Raw genomic sequence first — 18899 nt, forward strand, 5'->3', positions numbered from 1 at the left:
CTCCACGCAGAACGTGCCCTCTTTAATACCCATCACCAGGCTAACCCATCCCCCACCCCCTCCCCTCTAGAACCCTCAGTTTGTTTCTCAGAGTCCATCGTCTCTCATGGTTTGTCTCCCCCTCCAATTCCACCCCCCTTCATTTTCCCCTTCCTGCTATCTTCTTTTCTTTTCTTTTCTTTTTTTAAACATATAATGTATTATTTGTTTCAGAGGTACAGATCTGTGATTCAACAGTCTTGCACAATTCACAGCACTATCTGTATGTCTTATTTGGAAAAATGTCGGTTAGTGTTTTCTGTCCAGTTTTAATTGGATTATTTGTGGGGTTTTTTGTGTTGTGTAAGTTCTTTATATATTTTGGATACTAACCCTTTATCAGATATGTCATTTGCAAATATCTTCTCCCATTCAGTAGGTTGTCTTTCAGTTCTGGTGATTGTTTCCCTCGCTGTGCAGAAGTTTTATTTTGATGTAGTCCCAATAGTTTATTTTTACTTTTATTTCCCTTGCCTCAGGTGACATATCTAGAAAAATGATGCTATAGCTGATGTCACAGAGGTTATAGTCTGTACTCTGTTCTAGGATTTGTATGATTCCAGGTCTTACATTTAGGTCTGCAATCCATTTTGAGTTTATTTTTGTGTATGGCTTAAGAAATGGTCCAGTTTCTTTTCTTTCTTTCTTTCTTTCTTTTTTTTTTTTTTTTGCATGTAGCTCTCCAGGTTTTGCAGCCCATTTATTGAGAAGACTGTCTTTTCCCCAAGGCATATTCTTGCCTCCTTTGTTGAGGATTAATTGGCCATATAATTGTGGGCTTATTTCTGGGTTTTCTATTCTGTTCCATTGATCTGTGTGCCTATTTTTGTGCCAGTACCATACTTTCTTGATGATGACAGCTTTGTAGTATATCTTGAAATCTGGGATTGTGGTACCTCCAGTTGGCTCGTCTTTTATAAGATGGCTTTGGCTATTTGGGGTCTTTTGTGGCTCCATACAAATTTTAGGATTATTTGTTATAGTTCTGTGAAAAATGTTGCTGGTGTTTTGATAAGAATTGCATTGGAACTATTGATTGCTTTGGGTAGTATGGACATTTAGACAATATTTGCTCTTCCAATTCATGAACATGGAATATCTTTCCATTTGTTTGTGTTGTCATCAATTTCTTTCATCAGTGTTTTAGTTTTCAAACTACAGGTCTTTCATTTCTTTGGTTAGGCTTATTCGTAGGTATCTTATTGTATTTGGTGTAATTGTAAGTGGGATTATTTTCTTAATTTCTCTTTCTGTGGATTCATTATTAGTGTATAGAAATGCAACAGATTCTGTATATTGATTTTGTATACCATGATCTTACTAAACATATTTATCAGTTCTAGTAGTTTTTTGGTGGAGTTTTTGGGGCTTTCTATATATGGTATCATGTTATCTGCAAAGAGTGAAAGTTTTACTTCTTCCTTTCCAGTTTGGATGCCTTTTATTTCTTTTTGTTTGATTGTTGTGGCTAGGACTTCCAGTACCATGTTGAATAAAAGTGGTGAGAGTGGACATCCTTGTCTTGATCCTGATCTTAGAGAAAAGCCCTCAGTTTTTCACCGTTGAGTATGATGTTAACTGAGTTTTTCATATATGACCTTTATTATGTTGAAATATGTTCCCTCTGAACCTACATTGTTGAGGGATTTTATCATGCATTGATGTTGTACTTTATCAAATGCTTTGTCTGCATCTATTGAAATGGCCACATGGTTTTTATTCTTTTTCTTGTTGATGTGATGTATCACATTGTTTGATTTGTGAATACTGAACCACCCTTGCATCCCAGGAATAAATGCCACTTAATTGTGATGAATGACTCTTATTAATGTGTTGTTGGGCTCAGTTTGTTAATATTTTGTTGAGAATTTTTGTATCTTTGTTCAGGAGAGATGCTGGCCTGCAGTTCTCTTTTTTTTTTTATAGTATCTTTTGTTGGTTTTTGTATTAGGGTAATGCTGGCCTCACAGAATGAACTTAGAAACTTTCCTTCCTTTTTATATATTTCTAGGAATTTTTCCATTTCTTCTGTTGTCTAATTTGTTGGCATATATTTCATAATATTCTCTTATCATCCTTTGCATTTCTGTGGTGTTAGTTGTGATTTCTCCTTTTTCCTTTCTGATTTTGTTTATTTGAGTCCTCTCTTTTTTTTTAAATGAATCTGACTAAAGGTTTATCAATTTTGTTGATCTTTTCAAAGAACCAGCTTCTGGTTTTATTGATCTGTTCATTATTTCTTTTGGTTTCTATTTCATTTATTTTGGTTCTACTCTTTATTACTTCCTTTCTTCTACTGCTTTTGGGTTGTGTTTGTTCTTCTTTTTCTACCTCCTTTAGGTGTAAGGTCAGCTTGTTTATTTGAGATTTTTCTTGCTTCTTGAGCTAGGACTGTACTGCTATAAACTTCCTTCTTAGAACAGTTTTTGCTGCATCCCAAACATTTTGGACTGCTGTGTTTTCATTTTCATTTGTCTCCCTGTATTTTTTTTATTTCTTCTGATTTCTTGGTTGACCCATTCACTGTTTAGGAGTATGTTATTTAACCTTCATGTCTTTGTGTTCTTTCCAGATTTTTTTCTTGTGGTTGATTTCTAATTTCCTAGTGTTGTGGAAAATATGCATGGTATGACTTCAGTGTTTTTGAATTTGTTGAGACTTGTTTTGTGGCTGATATATGATTGATTCTGGAGAATGTTCCATGTGCACTTAAAAAGAATGTGCATTCTGCTATTTTAGGATGGGATGTTTCGAATATATCTGTTAGATCCATCTGGTCCAATGTGTTATTCAAAATCATTATTTTCTTGTTGATTTTCCATTTGGATGATCTGTCCATTGATGCAAGTAGGATGTTAAAGTCCCCTACTATAATTGTATTATTATCTATTCATTTATGTTTGCTATCAGCTGCTTTATGTATCTGGTATTCCCATGTTGGGTGCATAAATACTTACAATTGTTATATCTTAGTGTTGGACTGTTCCCTTTATGATTATGTAGTGTCCTTCTTTGTGTCTTGTTGCACTTTTTGTTTTAAAGTTTATTTTGTCCAATTTAAAGTATTGCTACCCTGGCTTTCTTTTCACTTTCATTAGCATTTTAAAAGCATTTCCATCCCTTCACTTTCAATCTGCACGTATCTTTATGTCTGAAATGAGCCTGTTGTAGGCAACATATAGATGAGTTTTGCTTTTTTTATCCATTCCCTCACACTGTGTCCTTGGACTGGAATGTTAAGTCCATTTGCATTCAAAGTAATTATTGGTAAGTATGTACTTAATGCCATTTTGTTACTTGTTTTATGGTTGTTTTGTAGTTCTTCTCTGATCCTTTCTTCTCTTGCTTTTTTTCTGTCATGCTTTGTTGCTTTTGTTAGTAATATACTTGTATTCCTTGCTCTTTATTTTTTGCATTTTGTTTTTGATCCGTGGCTATGATTAGGTTTGTGTATAACATCTTCTGAAGATAGCAGTCTCTATTAAGTTGATGCTTGCTTAAGTTTGAACCTGTTCTTTATTCCTCTCCACATCTGCTGCATATTTTGGGTATATAGTGTTATCCTTTACGTCCTCTTATTTTTGAATCTCTTGACTGATTTTTATAGATATACTTAATTTTACTGCTTTTGTGCTTCCTACTTTTCTTATTATTGCTTATGATCTTTCCTCTTCATTCAGAGAGTCCCCTTTAACATTTCTTGCAGGGCTGATTTAGTTGTCATGAATTCCTTTAACTGTTGTTTGTCTGGGAAACTCTTTATCATTCATATTCTGAATGATAGCCTTGCTGGGTAAAGTATTCTTAGTTACAGGGTTTTTTCTTTCAGCACTTTAAATGTATCATGCCACTCCCTCTGGCCTACAAAGCTTCTGCTGAAAAATCAGCTGATAGCCTTATGAGGTTTCCTTTGTATGTAACTATTTTGTTTTCTCTTGCTCCTTTTATAATTCTCTCTTTATCACTACTTTTTGCCATTTTAACTGCTATGTGTCCTCATATGGATGTCAATCGGTTGATTTTGTTGGGGACTGTCTGTGTCTTCTACATATAGATTTCTGTTTCTTTCCTCTGATTCAGGAAGTTTTCAGCTATAATTGCTTCAAATAAAATTTCTGCCCCCTTTTCTCTCTCTTCTCCTTCTGGGATCCCTAGAATGCAAATGTTATTACACTTGATGATGTCACTGAGCCTATTTTCATTTTTTTATTAGTTTTTCTCTCCTGTTCACCTTGATTGCTTTCCATTACTCTGACTGACTGGTCACTGATCCATTCTTCTTCCTCTAGTCTACTATTTATTCCATCTAGTGAATTTTTATAATTTCAATTATTGAGTTCTTCATCTCTAAATGGTACTTTTTTACATTTTCTGTCTCTTTGTTGAGGGGCTCAATGAGGTCCTCAATTTTTTTTCTCAAGTCCAGTGAGTACTTCATGACCATTACTTTAAATTCTCTATCAGGCATAGTATTTATCTCAGTTTTGTTTAGCTTTTGTGCTGTGATTTGGTCCTGTTCTTTCATTTAGGACATATTCCTCTGTCTCCTCATTTTGTGTAACTCTCTGTGTTTGCTTCTGTGTGTCACGAACGTCAGCTACCTGTCCTACTCTTGAAAGTAGTGGCCTTATGAAGAAGAAGTCCTATAGTGCCCTGCAGTACCATGTCCTCTGTTCACCAGAATCTGGCACTTTAAGGGTATCTCCTATGTGTGTTGCTTACACCCTACTGTTGGGGCTGAGCCACTTTTGCCTTCAGTCCAGCCATCTGCAATTGTTCTCTTTGCCTGTTGTAGGCAGGGTTTGGTCTCTGTGTTGTTAGTAAGCCAGTTTGGGGCCTCTTGGGGTTTGAATTGAGTCAGACCAGGCATTTGCCAGAGAAGCAGTGACACAGAACTTCAGCGTTCTTTCCCTGTGTTGTTCCTCAAGAAGCTTTCAACTGGTGGGCAGGGCCTGTAGTCAGACCAGATGTCTGTCGCCAGCTCACTTCTGGGACCAAAGTTGGACCGGCGTGTGTGCTTATTTTCCCCTCTTTCCAGAGCAGGAGTCATTGGGAGTGTTCCTGGTGTTGGTCAGCACTACTTGCACACTTCCAGGTTCATGGCACTGCTTTGGGTGGACTGCAGCCATGGGCATATTCAAGGGGCCAGGTCCATAGGATAATATTGGAGTGGAGCATGCTGTTTGCAAGGTTTGTGTAGATCTGCTATGGGAGTGAACTTGGGGATGCTTTAGAAAACTGTTGCAGGCCTGGAAGGAGTGAGTCCAAGGTGGGAACACACAATGTGAGCAAGAACTGTGCCTGGAGGGCACTGCTGCCTGGGAAAATTCCCACTGAGGCTGGTGGGTTGGAGGGAGCAAACCCACTGAAACACTCAGGAGTGAGGGTGCTATTAGCAAGCTAGGTGGAGAGTGTTTTGCTATGCTCATTCCTGCAGCTGTCCACGTGTCTAGGCTGGGGGTGGAGAAGGGAAATGGCACCTGCCAGCTTCTTTATTTCTGGAGAAGTCTCCTAAAGATCTGCCCCTCCAGCATGCTCTGAGATTAATAAACAAATCTCCCTCCCATATACCTTAGGCATTTTTTTAAACTGCTGCTTCTCTGCTGTATGTCTACAGGGCTGTTTGTTGTGCAGTCCTTTAAGGGCAGGGAATCTGTTTCTTCTTATCCTTCTGGCTCTCCCAGGGCTGAGCCCACTGATTTGTAAAGTTCTATGTGTTAAGTCCCACTGACTATAGAACTTGTGAAATTAAACTTCTCTGGTTTCCAAAGCCAAAAGTTATGGAGATCTGTCTTCCCTTGTGGGTTCCCCAGGCCTGGGGTTCCTGGTCCGGGGGGTCTGTTTCTTTCCTCTCTTTGTACCCCCAGTGTCCTTCCCTCCTGTGAACAGTTCCATGGGTCTGTTAGCACCTGACCATGTCTCTGCCTTTTCTATCTCCTCTGATGTGGACTCTTTTTTACACTTAGCTGTGGAGAGTCTCTTCTGCCAGTCTTCAGGTCATTTTTCTGGGCTATTTACGCTGAGGTGGGTGTTTTCTAGTTTGTATACATGGGAGGAAGTCAGCTTAGGATCCTCCTAAGAAATCTGTATTCTGGTAACTCTCTTAAATCACTCTCTGAAATTGTCTTGTTTGTTAATGATTCAAAGAAATATGAAGTTAAACTATAGAAGAAAAGCAGAAAAAGATATGCACATTTTACAGTTAGTAGGTAAAAGCATGTATCTATGTTGCATAAGTATTGGAGAGAAATAGAGAAATGAACTCACTATGTCAAGGTAGTAAGAATGTGTTTTCACAAAATATTTAAAATTGATAACAGAAAATATTTTCATAAATTAGAATTTTAGGATGAAAGTTTAAACTGTGGCCTCTGGATTTACTTGCTTGAAAATTACATTGACATTTCCTTATGTTTACAATAATGTGTGACTATGAATTGCCAATCAAAATTTCTTCAAAAGTTTGAAGATCAGCATTTCACTCATTTCCACATATTCCTTATAAATAGGACAAGAAAGACATTGGCTATTCTTATTGATAAAGCCACAGCTTTTTTTCAGAAATACTGGAGTATTTTAGTCTATACAGATTTGGTTGTTTGGGCATAGAGAAAACACACCTTTTCTTCCCCATTTTGGTGTTTATCAACTGCCTTTAAAGTTATGTAAAGCATTCATGGGGTTTGCTACATGTCAGTGGCCTTGCATTTAACCCCCACAATTAAACTAATTTAGGCATTACTAGCCCAGTCTTCTCAGGAAGGGAATTCAGGATGAGAACTACTTTTGACAATAAGAGTTGTGCCAAGCAGTTGGGTCTGAACACAAAATGCACATGTTAGTTTAGTTGTTGAATGAGCCCATCAGGGATGAGTGTAGGAGTGGCACTGTGCCTTGTCCTCCCCCGACATTTGCACCTGGCTACAGAGTCTTCCCCTCTTCCTGTCACCACATTGGTTTGGCTCCCATTTCCTCTGAAGGTCTTCTGCAGATGTTCAGATATGATCTGGCGTTCGGTCACTTGGCAGTTGGCTTTTATCCTGACCATATTGTATGCTCCGTGTCATGGTCACCTCTCCGCTGAGTCTCTTCTCATCTTTTCTTCAATGTTGGCTTCCACCTGTCATTCTGTCTGTACTGTGTTCGGTCCAGTTCTCAAAGTTGCATTAGTAATCTGGTCAGTCACTTGTGCTGTTGAACGTTGACTTTGAGTTCCAGGACATAAATGTGTGGGCCTTGCTCTGTGAGTATTGCTACCAAAATCAGGGTGTGATATCTTTGGTAATAACGACTCAGGTTGACTGCTACCATTTGGGAAGGATTTGTGGTGGAACATGTAATTTTACTATGGGTTCTTCTTTTGTCAAACTGCCTCAGTTGTGGGTGCATGTACTTTGCAAGTGGATGCTGAGCCAGGCCAGTCCCAAATATATTCTGCTATCAATGCCAACAGCTGGATCCAACTGCACAGGCACCGAATGCTAGGCCCTGCGCCACGTGTCCTGTATATATCATGTCCAATCTTAGTAAAAAGTCTTAAAATAGGTGTTATACCCACAAGCAACTCATGACCTAGTTGCAGGGAAACAATCACATTCAACGTCAAGGGTCCAAACCCTGTGATCTTTGCAGCATTCTAGATTAGCAAGTGTGGTCTGCTGATCAAGAGACACACATGATGCCATGGTCCCTCACTGTGCAGATTTCCTAATGGCCTCTGCCTGGTTGGTCCAGGCTATAATATACCACAGAGGTGTCCAGAACCACCAGTCAAAACCTTCACGTACCTAGTGCTGGGGCACTTAAGCACTTTACCTACCTTATCTCCTCAAGCTTAGAGACAACTTGTGAGGTAACAGTGACATCTCTATTAATCTAGAAATAGAAGAACCAGAGTCTGGCTCCCTCACACCCAGCTGACTCCTCCACGCATGCTCTTGGCCATCATTATCTCTGTCTTGGAGCTCCAGCTCAAGACAGCTTATTTCCTGACCCCTAACCTTACCCTTACTTCAAATTCTTGGAGATCCTAAACCAAGTACTCTGATCATCTGGAAGTAGAGGGTTACTTCCTAATGGGATGTAATGCCTATGCTTCTGAGGTCCCAACATAACTTATTACAAAATGAGTTGTATCCTTGAAGCGATATATCACCTCCAGCTCATAAGTCCGCACTTTGCAATGAAAGAAAATACTTTCTCCAAAATCTGAGTCCATGTTTGTGATATCATTTTTTAAAACATTTTCCTTGAGCATTAAAAAAAGATCACCTTATTTTGGGAAATGATAAAAGTTCTAGAATTATTCACATTTCTTAATTTGCATTTTGATCATTGAGTACTTACAAATTTTAACAATAAATGTTTAAGAATAATTAGGTCATGCTAATGAATAGAAATAATAATTAGAATAAGTAAGAAATTTGTGGCAAAACTGTTTTTTTTTTTTCCCCTGTGGTGGAAAAATGATACCTTTAGCGAGCAAGCAAACCCACTTCAGGATCTGTCTCTTATTTTGATCTTGGTTTCTATTTTCCTCATAAATAGAATTTTGTATTTGGTAATATTGTGTTATATTTAAAAATTATAAATGTCATGTTATTTTTAAATATTCTGCCTCATAACTCATATATATGTAGTATGTATTACTTGATAGATATCAAATATTTCACTCAAGAAATAATGCAGCATTATAATATTTTATTATCTTCAACCGACCACTGTGGAATATACCTGTGCAAATAATGTCAGGTAGGAGGAGGGTCTGGTGTTGATGCTCATGCAGGCTGATGAATCTGACACTCTGTGAGCCGGTTTTTATTTTTTACTTTAGCACTTTCAACTGTTAGGAAGGAGCATGTATATCAGAGGGCAGAGAGTGGGATAAATTAAAAATGCAGAGTTAGAGAAAAAAATATATTTTCTTTAACTCCAGAATTACTAGTAGACATTATGGACATTATTTTGTTAACTGGTATTTCAGAGGTAGCATCCTATTAACATTCTTAGATTTGATTGATTAGTTCTAGCAAATCATTGTCAAGATTGATCACCTAACACTATAGCAACTAGTCCCTTATGAATAAAAGATGACCAAGTGAGTGAAGAAGAGAAGAGCTCAAATTATGGCAATCAAATTTCTGCAGTGATACATTTCATACTTCATTATTACATCATCAGAAAATACCTAGTGTACATTATTTTTGAAGAAGCTGAGATCAAAGGGTGTTGGAAGAAAATGACTGGGGTTTATGGACTTGTCAGATGTGTGATAGTGAGGAGGTCTGTCATTGTTGCTGGGAGAGGAAGGGTAAAGTTTTCCAAGAAGAACTGAGCAACCATTTTTAGCACCTGTTATCTGGTCCCTTCATTCTGGGGCAATGCCATGCTACCTTCCAATCTAAGACAACAGTTTTGTCTGGTTAGCTGTGCTTCCCTTGGTATACTGTAAAGCTCTTGAGTATAAGCACAATTCTATACATTGCCTTTTATCCCTCTCACAGTATCCAGATATACTGATGGGTCTGCCTAGATATTTACTGAATAAGTGTCGAACAATTAGAAAAGTATTTGGGGGGATACCAACAAGAAAATATACAGACCATTTCAAACATCTCTAAAAATTAACCAAAAACTGCTTTGGCACATTCCTTTTCTTGGGGAAATATTCATCCCAGTGAATGCTGGGATATATTAAAGAATATTCATTCTTTAATTGGGCCTCTCCTAGGTGACTGATCCAAGGACAGATGTTAATGTAGCGGTATTTCTTAGGGCATCACTAGGTGTTATTCTAGTATTATCAGATGCTTGTTTTTAGTAGCAAACAATTATGGGAAATTACTTTAATTAACTCAACATTAGCACTTACCACATTAGTGAAATGAATACATTAGAATGAGGACTGCCCAGTCCTATTTATATATTTAAAAATGTTACTTAATCCTTGCAGATGTCTTCACATAGAGGGTCAGTTAATTACTCAAGACATGGATCTCCGATGTTCAGAGTAAATCTGACACACATTTGTTACTTAGTCATTATTATCACTTCTGATCAGCTTTCCTGCTTCTGTGAATTGATATTTGCAATGAAGAATCTTTCAGTGTTTAAGATTCGCAAGGCACAGTCTTAAAACCATGGCCTCTGCTTACATTTCTCTGAGCAGGATCTCTTCTTTCTTCTCGGCTCCTGACTCTTTCACACATAGACCATGCATGCCCCAGAGAGCACTCAGCATATAAAGAACCATATGCAATCCTCTGAGATGCTCTGCACATTAGCCACCATGCCCCTTCTTATGTTGGGCCCTGTCCCTTCTTTCTTGGAAAAGTGACCCAACACAGTCTGTTCCCAAACTTGGACCAGGTGTCCCTCCAATGGGAATGCTTTCTTATAACCCCCCTAATTTTATCTCTGCTCCTACCAACTTCCCACCCCACAGACATATTGTCCAATGTTGGCTGAGCAATCTCTTCCTATTGCTGTACCACCACCTTGTGTGTCAGGACACTTATCAAGCTGTATTGCAATTGACTATCTGCCTCCCTAGATTAGAGACTTCAGAAGATAAGAACTTGGGAATTTTATCTTTTTACACTTAGACCAGGATTTGCATATAGCAGGTACTCAGAATACTTGTGGATTGTTCATAATAATCTTGTGATTATATATTTATTCCTTTTTCTAATCACAGCTTTCAATTGTTCCACATTGTATGGGTTTTTCTGATGCTGGAGTTATAATGGGGCAGGATCTCTGAACCCATGTTTATTTCTGAAGGCTTTAAAAAATTTAATCTCTGCCTGATTTTACCTTATACTCCAGCGTAGGCATTGCTGTCACCTCAGCAGCCTGGAGGTGGAGGAGAGGTAACTCACTCTGAGACACCACCTCATCTTCCCTAGCAATGCCAACATTTGGAGGAAAGGGGAAGAAGGGAGGAGATACCTCTTTATGTGTCTAGCCAAACACTGGGAAAGGAACGACTCAGATACAGTCCTTGTCCTGTATGTGGCCTCTGGCGAGGGCTGATTTCTGTGTGGGTGATGTGTGGCTTCTTGTGGCGTTCGGTATCTTCACGTTGGTCACATCCATTACCGAGGACTGTCTCAGGTATGAAGTTAGATCACTCATTGGCCTCACTCCTGGTGCACACTCCCATCTTCTTTTCAGACATGGGGACTGTATTTGCTGGGCCGTATATCTTGCCCCTCCATTAATCTCGATGGGTTTTCCTGTGGAAGCAAAAAATAAAAATTCAGAGCCCCCTTCAACACTCTCCAAAGGCTTCAGGGGACAAGAATGAAGACAGAGTGACCCCATCTTTTGCTCAGAGACACTTGACGATGGTCCTTACTGCATGAGCATCTCCGCCTTTGTAGGCTGTGAATCACAAGTAAAGAGTTGTCCCTAGACTCGCACCCACCTCCTATCTCCAGGGAATATGTGCTCATCTCTTCTGAGAACTCCGTCTGCCTTCCCTCCAATCATTAAGAGTGAGTCTCTCTGGGTCCTTCTCCTCTGGCTTTGAAGAGAAGAAAAACAGCTTCACACTTTCCCAGCATGGGGTCCAGTAATTACCACTGAGGCGGATGACTGTGGACCTCTCCTACCCCAGTGCTCTACACAGCTTGAACATGATGTTAAGCTCCATGGCAGCACTCATACAAAATTTGGAGTTACTACTTGGCATCTTTTTTTCTCTCTCTTTTGTATCTTTAGCACAACCCATGGACAACAATAGTCCCACCCATCATCCCGTTAAAGGCTGAATGGGGGAGTGAATGGATGAATACACAACCAGCTCTTCCAGTACAGCTTAATCTGTATTGTGATTGTCTTTTCTTCCAATTAAGTTATGTTATCTGCAATGTAGCATTTCAGCAGATCTCTGGTTTAAGTTAGACATTAGACCCTTGTTATCCAATAACTAAGTGTCCTCAGAGATAGAAGAGATGCCTAATATGCAACCCATCTTCCCCCAAAAGATTGAAAGCTGGGGAAAATAGGACCCCCACCCTACCTGTCTCCTCCATTTCTCCTCACTGCCAGGAATAAAGCTGAACACATAGCTTTGTCAACCTGTATTTTGAGAATAAAGCCAAGGATTTCAATGGACCCCTTTGGTTAATTCAATTCAATATCCTTGTGCCTATAGATGATGATGTAGAAATGACATAAAAATGATCGATAGGATTGACTAATATGTATCCTACTTTAAAATTTGTACTTAAGTTTTATAAAACAAGCTCTTTGAGTTCTCGCATCTCAAGAATGCAATCATGAGTAAGGGAACAGATTGCTTGTCACAATTATCTCACAATTTACTGAGAAAGGATGAATTTGTTAATAATGTCAAAAGTAGCTTAGCATTTATCAGTCCCTATCAATCTAAACTTTAATTGCTACCAGGCCCTCAAAAGGTAGGGACTATGTAACTTCCATTGCTGTAACTCCCATTGCTTAGCACAGAGTAAATGTGGGTAGAATTTAGCAGAGGAAAAGAGGCAGGCTGGGTACCATTGCATGCTCTGATACAGATTTAGAGAAATTATTTGGAGCATGAATAAAAGCAATAAAATCCAGCTTCAACTCTTGATGTTGCTTTTCTTCCAAAGAGAAAGACCATCACTGCCATTGATTTAATAATCAGGACAGGAGAGGCAGTACATAGGCAGAGCTGCGATAGGGACAAGAGTGATCCAGGCTAAGTCACTGTCTGCAAAACACCCGGGAATGAACTGGAAGAGACTGTCATGTACTTAAGAAGGGGGAGATGGGCCAAGAGACGTGTAGGCTAGGAAACAGTTCAGCTAAGAGGTTTCCGGTAAGAACACCAGTGGGAGTGAGGACCTCAGGTTTGCATTCAGACAGAATGTGGCAACGGGTCAGTATGGAATACACATTTTCCTCTGTTGTACATAAATTTAGTATAATGGACTAATATATTACTAATAATGAAGCTAATTCTTACAAATGAAGAACGAGTGTTGATTAATAATGTGTTTGTCTTCAAGGGACAGAAAACGCAACCTAGCATGGCTTAAATAAAAATAAGTTTATATTTCTCACAAAGTGAGGATGCTGGAGGTATGCAGACAGCTACCAGGTTTGTGAATGCAGAATAGGCGTCTTTTCAATTCTCTTAACTTTTCTGTCATGATTAGAAAATGTGGTAGCTGATCCTGATGCCGTGTTAAAATTCAACCTAGGAAGAAGAGAAGGGGAAGGAAATGATTTGTCTATTTTGTTGATTTAGTTAGCAAATCAAAGCTCTGTGACCCTATCTCCACCACTGCCACTAAATATCCCCCTATATGGGCATCACTAGGCACAGAGGTGGAGCTGAGGGAATGCAAGTCAGCTTTCACTGGGCTTGTGTTTGGGACCTCAGAAACAAGGGGGCTGGGATGCCCTTGGGTCAACCAGCCAATAGTCTGCACTGTGCCCATAAGGTTTTCGTTACTAAGCCACTGGGGGGCTGGCTTGAGCACATGGTTCAGTTTGATCCTTAGAAGAGAGGATCAAAATTAGTGTTGTTATTCATTAAATACAATTTTAATTTTGAAAAATTCTATGTATTTGAAGAAGCACTAGAATATTACTCTCCCAAATGCTAATGTCCTGAATAAACACATTTTAATTATGATTATTAAACATGCATGAAATGAATAAACACATATATTATTATTAGATAGAAGAGTTCTGAGAAAAAGAATTTCGGACCCAGACTAACAACATCCTTCCGTCCTCATGCGCTCCACCGAGCTGGGTTCTGCAGGGAGATTCCAGTTCTCCTGCCAGGAATTCCTGTCCTTTCCCGTCCCACCCAGAGAAGATCATTCTTCATCTGAATCAAGTATTTGATTCAGGTATATAGATCAATAGGTATGTCATCCGAAATACCTAACAAGATGATTGTATTTTTATTATTGTTGAGCACATCATGTTCTATAGAATTCTTCCGAATAGGTAAGGATGGGCCTGAATTAATAATCGACTATGCAAATTACTTGGTGCATACAGGACACTATCCTCATTTGACTGAGCGAATGAATGATGACTGAGTGAGTGAGTGAGCAAAAGTAAAACCCTGCTCACTGAAATCTTCTGTTTCAAGTGATCTAGAAGATTTAGTCACACGTGGTTTACACACAAACGACAACAATCTTCCAGGAGCAGAGAGTGACTGATGAGGGCATGGGTGTTTGTTGGTGGGGATGTGCTCACTGTGTAATTACGGTGCCTTTCTTCTGTACTGGAATCTCACATAACCCTTCCTGAGGTCCTGCATTAGAAAATACACAGCTTCTTTTTTTTCCTTACTTTAAACACGTGTGTGTTTAGTTGGGGTGCCCTACTCTGATATTTCTCTCACAAATGCAATGAACAGTGATTAATCTCTCTGGATTTAGTGCAGGAAACATCTCCAGAGGCAGAGACAGAAAAGCAATTCAGACAGGACATAGAGATTGTTCTCTAAACCAAGCCGAACCGCAATGCAGTTTCAGTGTAGACCAAACCCAGTGTAACCAAGTGTTTACCTGTCTGCGATGTATACGGATAAGTCTGTTGGAAGGACAGAAGTCAGTGGACTTCTGTAGCATGCCATTTGCTCTCTGACGGTCCAACACCAAAGTATGAAAAATACCTAGTGAACTTAGGGGAAGAAAAATTACATTTCAGTCTCATTAGTCTGAAGTAGTTACGCCTTCAATCACCCACCTACAGAGTACACAATGTAGTCAGGAAGATAATTAGGATAATTCTCAATCAACTTTCCTCCCTTAAAATTGCCTTAGGAAGTCATTTTTCCCCCATTTATCTATCTTTCTAATCCCCCCCCCTTGAGATAAATGTGACAAGATGGACTAATGAACAGGAGAATCCAAGAGTCATTTATTGCCTCCAGTCTCTGGACTGATGTAAGAAAGGAGAAATCAACTTTATTTAAAAGTTAATAAAAGTGTCTAAACAGGTTCAGATCTTTTTTGCAACTGCGTAAATTCTAAGCAGATTAGTTTATGCATTACTCTGGCACATTACTTACGGGGGAAGAACACGGTCAGACACAGAAGCCTTGGCTCCTACCTGCGCCTACGGGATTAACACCAGCAGTAAATAACAGTTTTATGTGACCTATCGGCCAGCAGGTAATCTTCATTCGCTGTTGCAAGACCATGTAACATCTTCTCATTCATATCCCTAATTTTCCTCAGCTTCCCTCTAGAGAGTCTGTGGCTCCTCATTAGTCCTGGAAAGACTGAGGCCAGAGACATACTTGTGCGCTGAAGGAGAGCGCTATTACCTTGCCCTCATAGTCTCCGGTTGGCCGTCTCGTGGCAAGAGTCCTCTGCTTCCATGCCACCCTTAAAACAGTTCTCTTAAACTCAAGTCTCCTAAGCCCTCAAATTACCATTACCACATCACTCCCACCCTCGTAGAAATTGCTTTATAAACTAATGAGCCCACCAGAAATGATAGGAATGTTACTACTCTGTATATTATTTTAGTTATTCATGGCTATGAAATCATCGACATTGATTGACCCCTTACTTTTCGCCGGACACCAGATACCGGCTGTCTCCTTTGCTCTTCACATGTGAATGAGGTCAGGCTCATACCCCATACTTCACAGACGAAAAACTGAGGCTTAGAAAATTGAATTGAATCGCTAGCTAGGAAAAGGAAAAAAATGGATTTTATTTCGACTTGTGCCCAAAGGGTGTCTACTCCCAAAGTCAAATCTAAATACAGAAATTTATGGTAAAAATGTTCTTAAAGGGGGGTGTTATGGCATCTGCCTTCAGCTCGGGTCATGGTCCCAGGGTCCTGGGATCGAGCCTGCATCGGGCTCCCTGCTCGGCGGGGAGCCTGCTTCTCCCTCTCCCACTCCCCCTGCTTGTGTTCCCTCTCTCCCTATCTCTCTTTCTGTCAAAAAATAAACAAAATCTTTAAAAAAAAGTGTCCTTATAGGAATACGCATAACCTAAATATAGAACATATTAGAGCTTGACATCTTACCATTTGCCCACAGCCTAGTTAGGCAAAAACAAACAAACAAACAAAAAACTGGCTCTAAATTTCAGGTTGCTCATCTTCTGTTTTTATGTCTGAAGGGACTAGGAGTTTCATCGGCTAATTCTATCAATCTTCCATGAGTGTGTGCAGATTGATGTTTAGGCTGGGGAGCAGTATCCTTGCATACGCATTGCCTGGCCAGGGCTTAGACGTCCAGGGCTCCTGGGCTCCCTGAGAATGAGCCTCATGTGCCGTGGCCACAGGACCGAGTGGGGCAAGAGTGGCATCAGGACTTGCACACAGAGCCAGCATGAGTCCTGCCTCTGGGTTTACTCAACCCCTTCCCTGACCTTGAAACAGATTTGGAAAGCTCTGCTGTTCACTGAAGCAGGAGAGGACACAGCAGCTTCTTGACTGTGTTGGCGGAACCCAGACACTTCTACAGAAACACGATTTCCCGTGTGGTATGGTTTACGGAGGTTTGTCTCCAGTATTTGGCCTGCCCTGAGTGCTCACCTTTTCTATTAATGGACCTCTGAATTTGTGACCCTAGTTTAAGAAGAAAAGGAAAGAAGAGAAAAGAAAACAAAAAAAAAAAAAAAAGAAAAGAAAAAGAAAGATTTTTTTTTTGTTCTTTCCCTTGTTTTCTGGATGGATGGCTTTAATTTGCTCTGTGGGAATATGGGAAAACAATTCTAGGACAGTAATAGTCCATGGGTTCCATATCTATCCATGCATGGTCTGGACCAATATATATATTTTTTAATCAGTCAGAATTCTCCACTGCAACAATGAAACCTCTCTGTCTACTTCAAGCAAAAAAAAAAAAAAAAGACATTATGTGTGCAGAATTGCTGGCTCCACGCTGAGCTTCGGAGGAAGGGCATCCTCACCCCCTCCAACACACAGCAGACTGCCTCACTTTTGTGGCTGAAGACAGAATGCTGGAGCTCTCCCTTCCTGCAGCTATCTACAATACTAGCAGCATCTATGGTACTACTGCATCAGGAACTTGCAAGTGCCTCCTGCTAGGAATCCACCTACCAGCAGCCCTACCTCTAACGCTGATGCTTCTCCTTCTGCCGATCAGACAAGGTAGACATTTCCCAAAATGATTCCCAAAGTGGGATGAGCACAGATCCAATTCTCTAGCCCATGTGCTTGGGATGTTTGATGATGATGACGATGACGATGATGATGATCTTATTTTTTTGTCTTCCCAGGAGCTTCTGATCATTTGGATCCACTGTACAAGGGAGGCTCTCGAGGTTCTTTGCCGCAATGGAAATAGTTCTGGCTCTGTAAGAAAAATGAAGAGCAAACACCGCTCTCCAGGCCATGACTCCTGGGAAGCACAACCTATGTTAGAGTCCATTTTTCAAAGCAAAAGACCTGTGAAGCATTCAAATTGGAACAGGAACCCAGGTAGCAATCACAGCAGAGCCCCTGCTGCTCCACTTTCCACAAAGCTGGAAACACATGCTTCAAACACAGTAAGGACCAGTCGGGCGTGAAGCCACCTGCAGGAATCCGAAACACGTGAGCCGCGATCGGATTTCCCGCTCACAGAGCCGTCCCTCTGGGATGTCTCCATTCCGGGATGTGCACGAACTGGACCCAAGATTGAGAGATGAAGGCATGTGTTAATAGAAAGCAAAATGAGAAAGTAAAAGGAATTTTTCTGCCACAAATATTTTAGATGTGACACTTCTCTGTTGGGCAAACTTTCCCTGAGTGCGTGCATGGAAGCAGCTCGTGCCCCCCAGTCCCACACTCTCTCTGCTTCCTTTGCTGAGCCGAATGTCTTTATGAACCCACAGTGAACAAAATATTAGTTTTACCATAGTTTGAGATAAGGAAGAATTGACAGAAAAATAACTGTATTCACACTGGCATTTTTTTTTTTATTGTACTTTGCCTCCCACACTTGTTAAAATAGTGAAAGCTGAAGGTAAGAACATTTGGAAAACACAGAAAAAGCTTTAGAGATAATACAAATCACTGAGAAAAAAAAGTGTCACACAGATCTCTTCACCTGGAATCAACATTTTGGCAAATGTCTCTCTTTTTTTCTTATGTGTGATCATACATGTCTGTGGTAAAATAGTATATCCTTAGCATTGTATTATAATTATTTTCCATGTCATTAAATATTTTTTCATCAACATTTTGAGTGATTGTATTATTTCTTCATATAGATATACCAGAGTTGGTGAAGCCATTTACATTATACTTTTGGAGGTTTCCAGTTTGGGAAAATATGCATATCATTTCTAAATGTTTGCATACAAGTCATTACTTTAGCAATGGATTTACAGGGGCAAAGATTTGGATATTTTAAAAATTCCTAGTAATCACTGTCACATAAGATTCAGAAAAAGGTGTAATAATATATCTCCAACAGAAACAACGTAATCCAAAATCTTGCCACCTCATTGTCAGGATGATTTCATTGATTTAAAACTTAACTAAAGGGGCGCCTGGGTGGCTTAGTCGGTTAAGCATCTGCCTTTGGCTCAGTTCATGATCCCAGGGTCCCGGGATCGAGCCCTGCATCAGGCTCCCTGCTTGGCAGGGAGCCTGCTTCTTCCTCTCCCCCTCCCCCTGCTCTCTCTCTCTCTCTCTCAAATAAGTAAACTTAAAAAAAATAAAACTGAACTAGATAAAGGAACGTATTGCTTCATATCAATTTGTATTGATATGATCACTAGCATTGTTTTTTATTTTCCAACACTATTGATTTCTTTCTTAATCATCTATTGATACTATTTTGTCATTCTATTGTGTTTTATTTATCTTGTGTTTATAGTCATCATATATTAACTTTATAATTATGA

The 18899-nt window shown here is 39.7% G+C and overlaps 1 long non-coding RNA gene across 1 annotated transcript in view; it reads left to right on the top strand.

Moving 5' to 3' along the window:
- LOC141373465 (uncharacterized) overlaps nt 1-17770 on the top strand; it is a 105725-nt gene extending 87955 nt beyond the window's left edge. The window contains exon 3 of the long non-coding RNA XR_012379517.1: nt 17286-17770. This is a non-coding gene — a long non-coding RNA (uncharacterized lncRNA). The remainder of the gene's footprint in view (nt 1-17285) is intronic.
- Nucleotides 17771-18899: the final 1129 nt, after the last annotated feature.

This window comes from Callorhinus ursinus, unplaced genomic scaffold, assembly GCF_003265705.2.
Source record: "Callorhinus ursinus isolate GAN/ISIS: 27379988/994484 unplaced genomic scaffold, GSC_fseal_2.0 scaffold10, whole genome shotgun sequence".
Classification (NCBI taxonomy): Eukaryota; Metazoa; Chordata; class Mammalia; order Carnivora; family Otariidae; genus Callorhinus; species Callorhinus ursinus.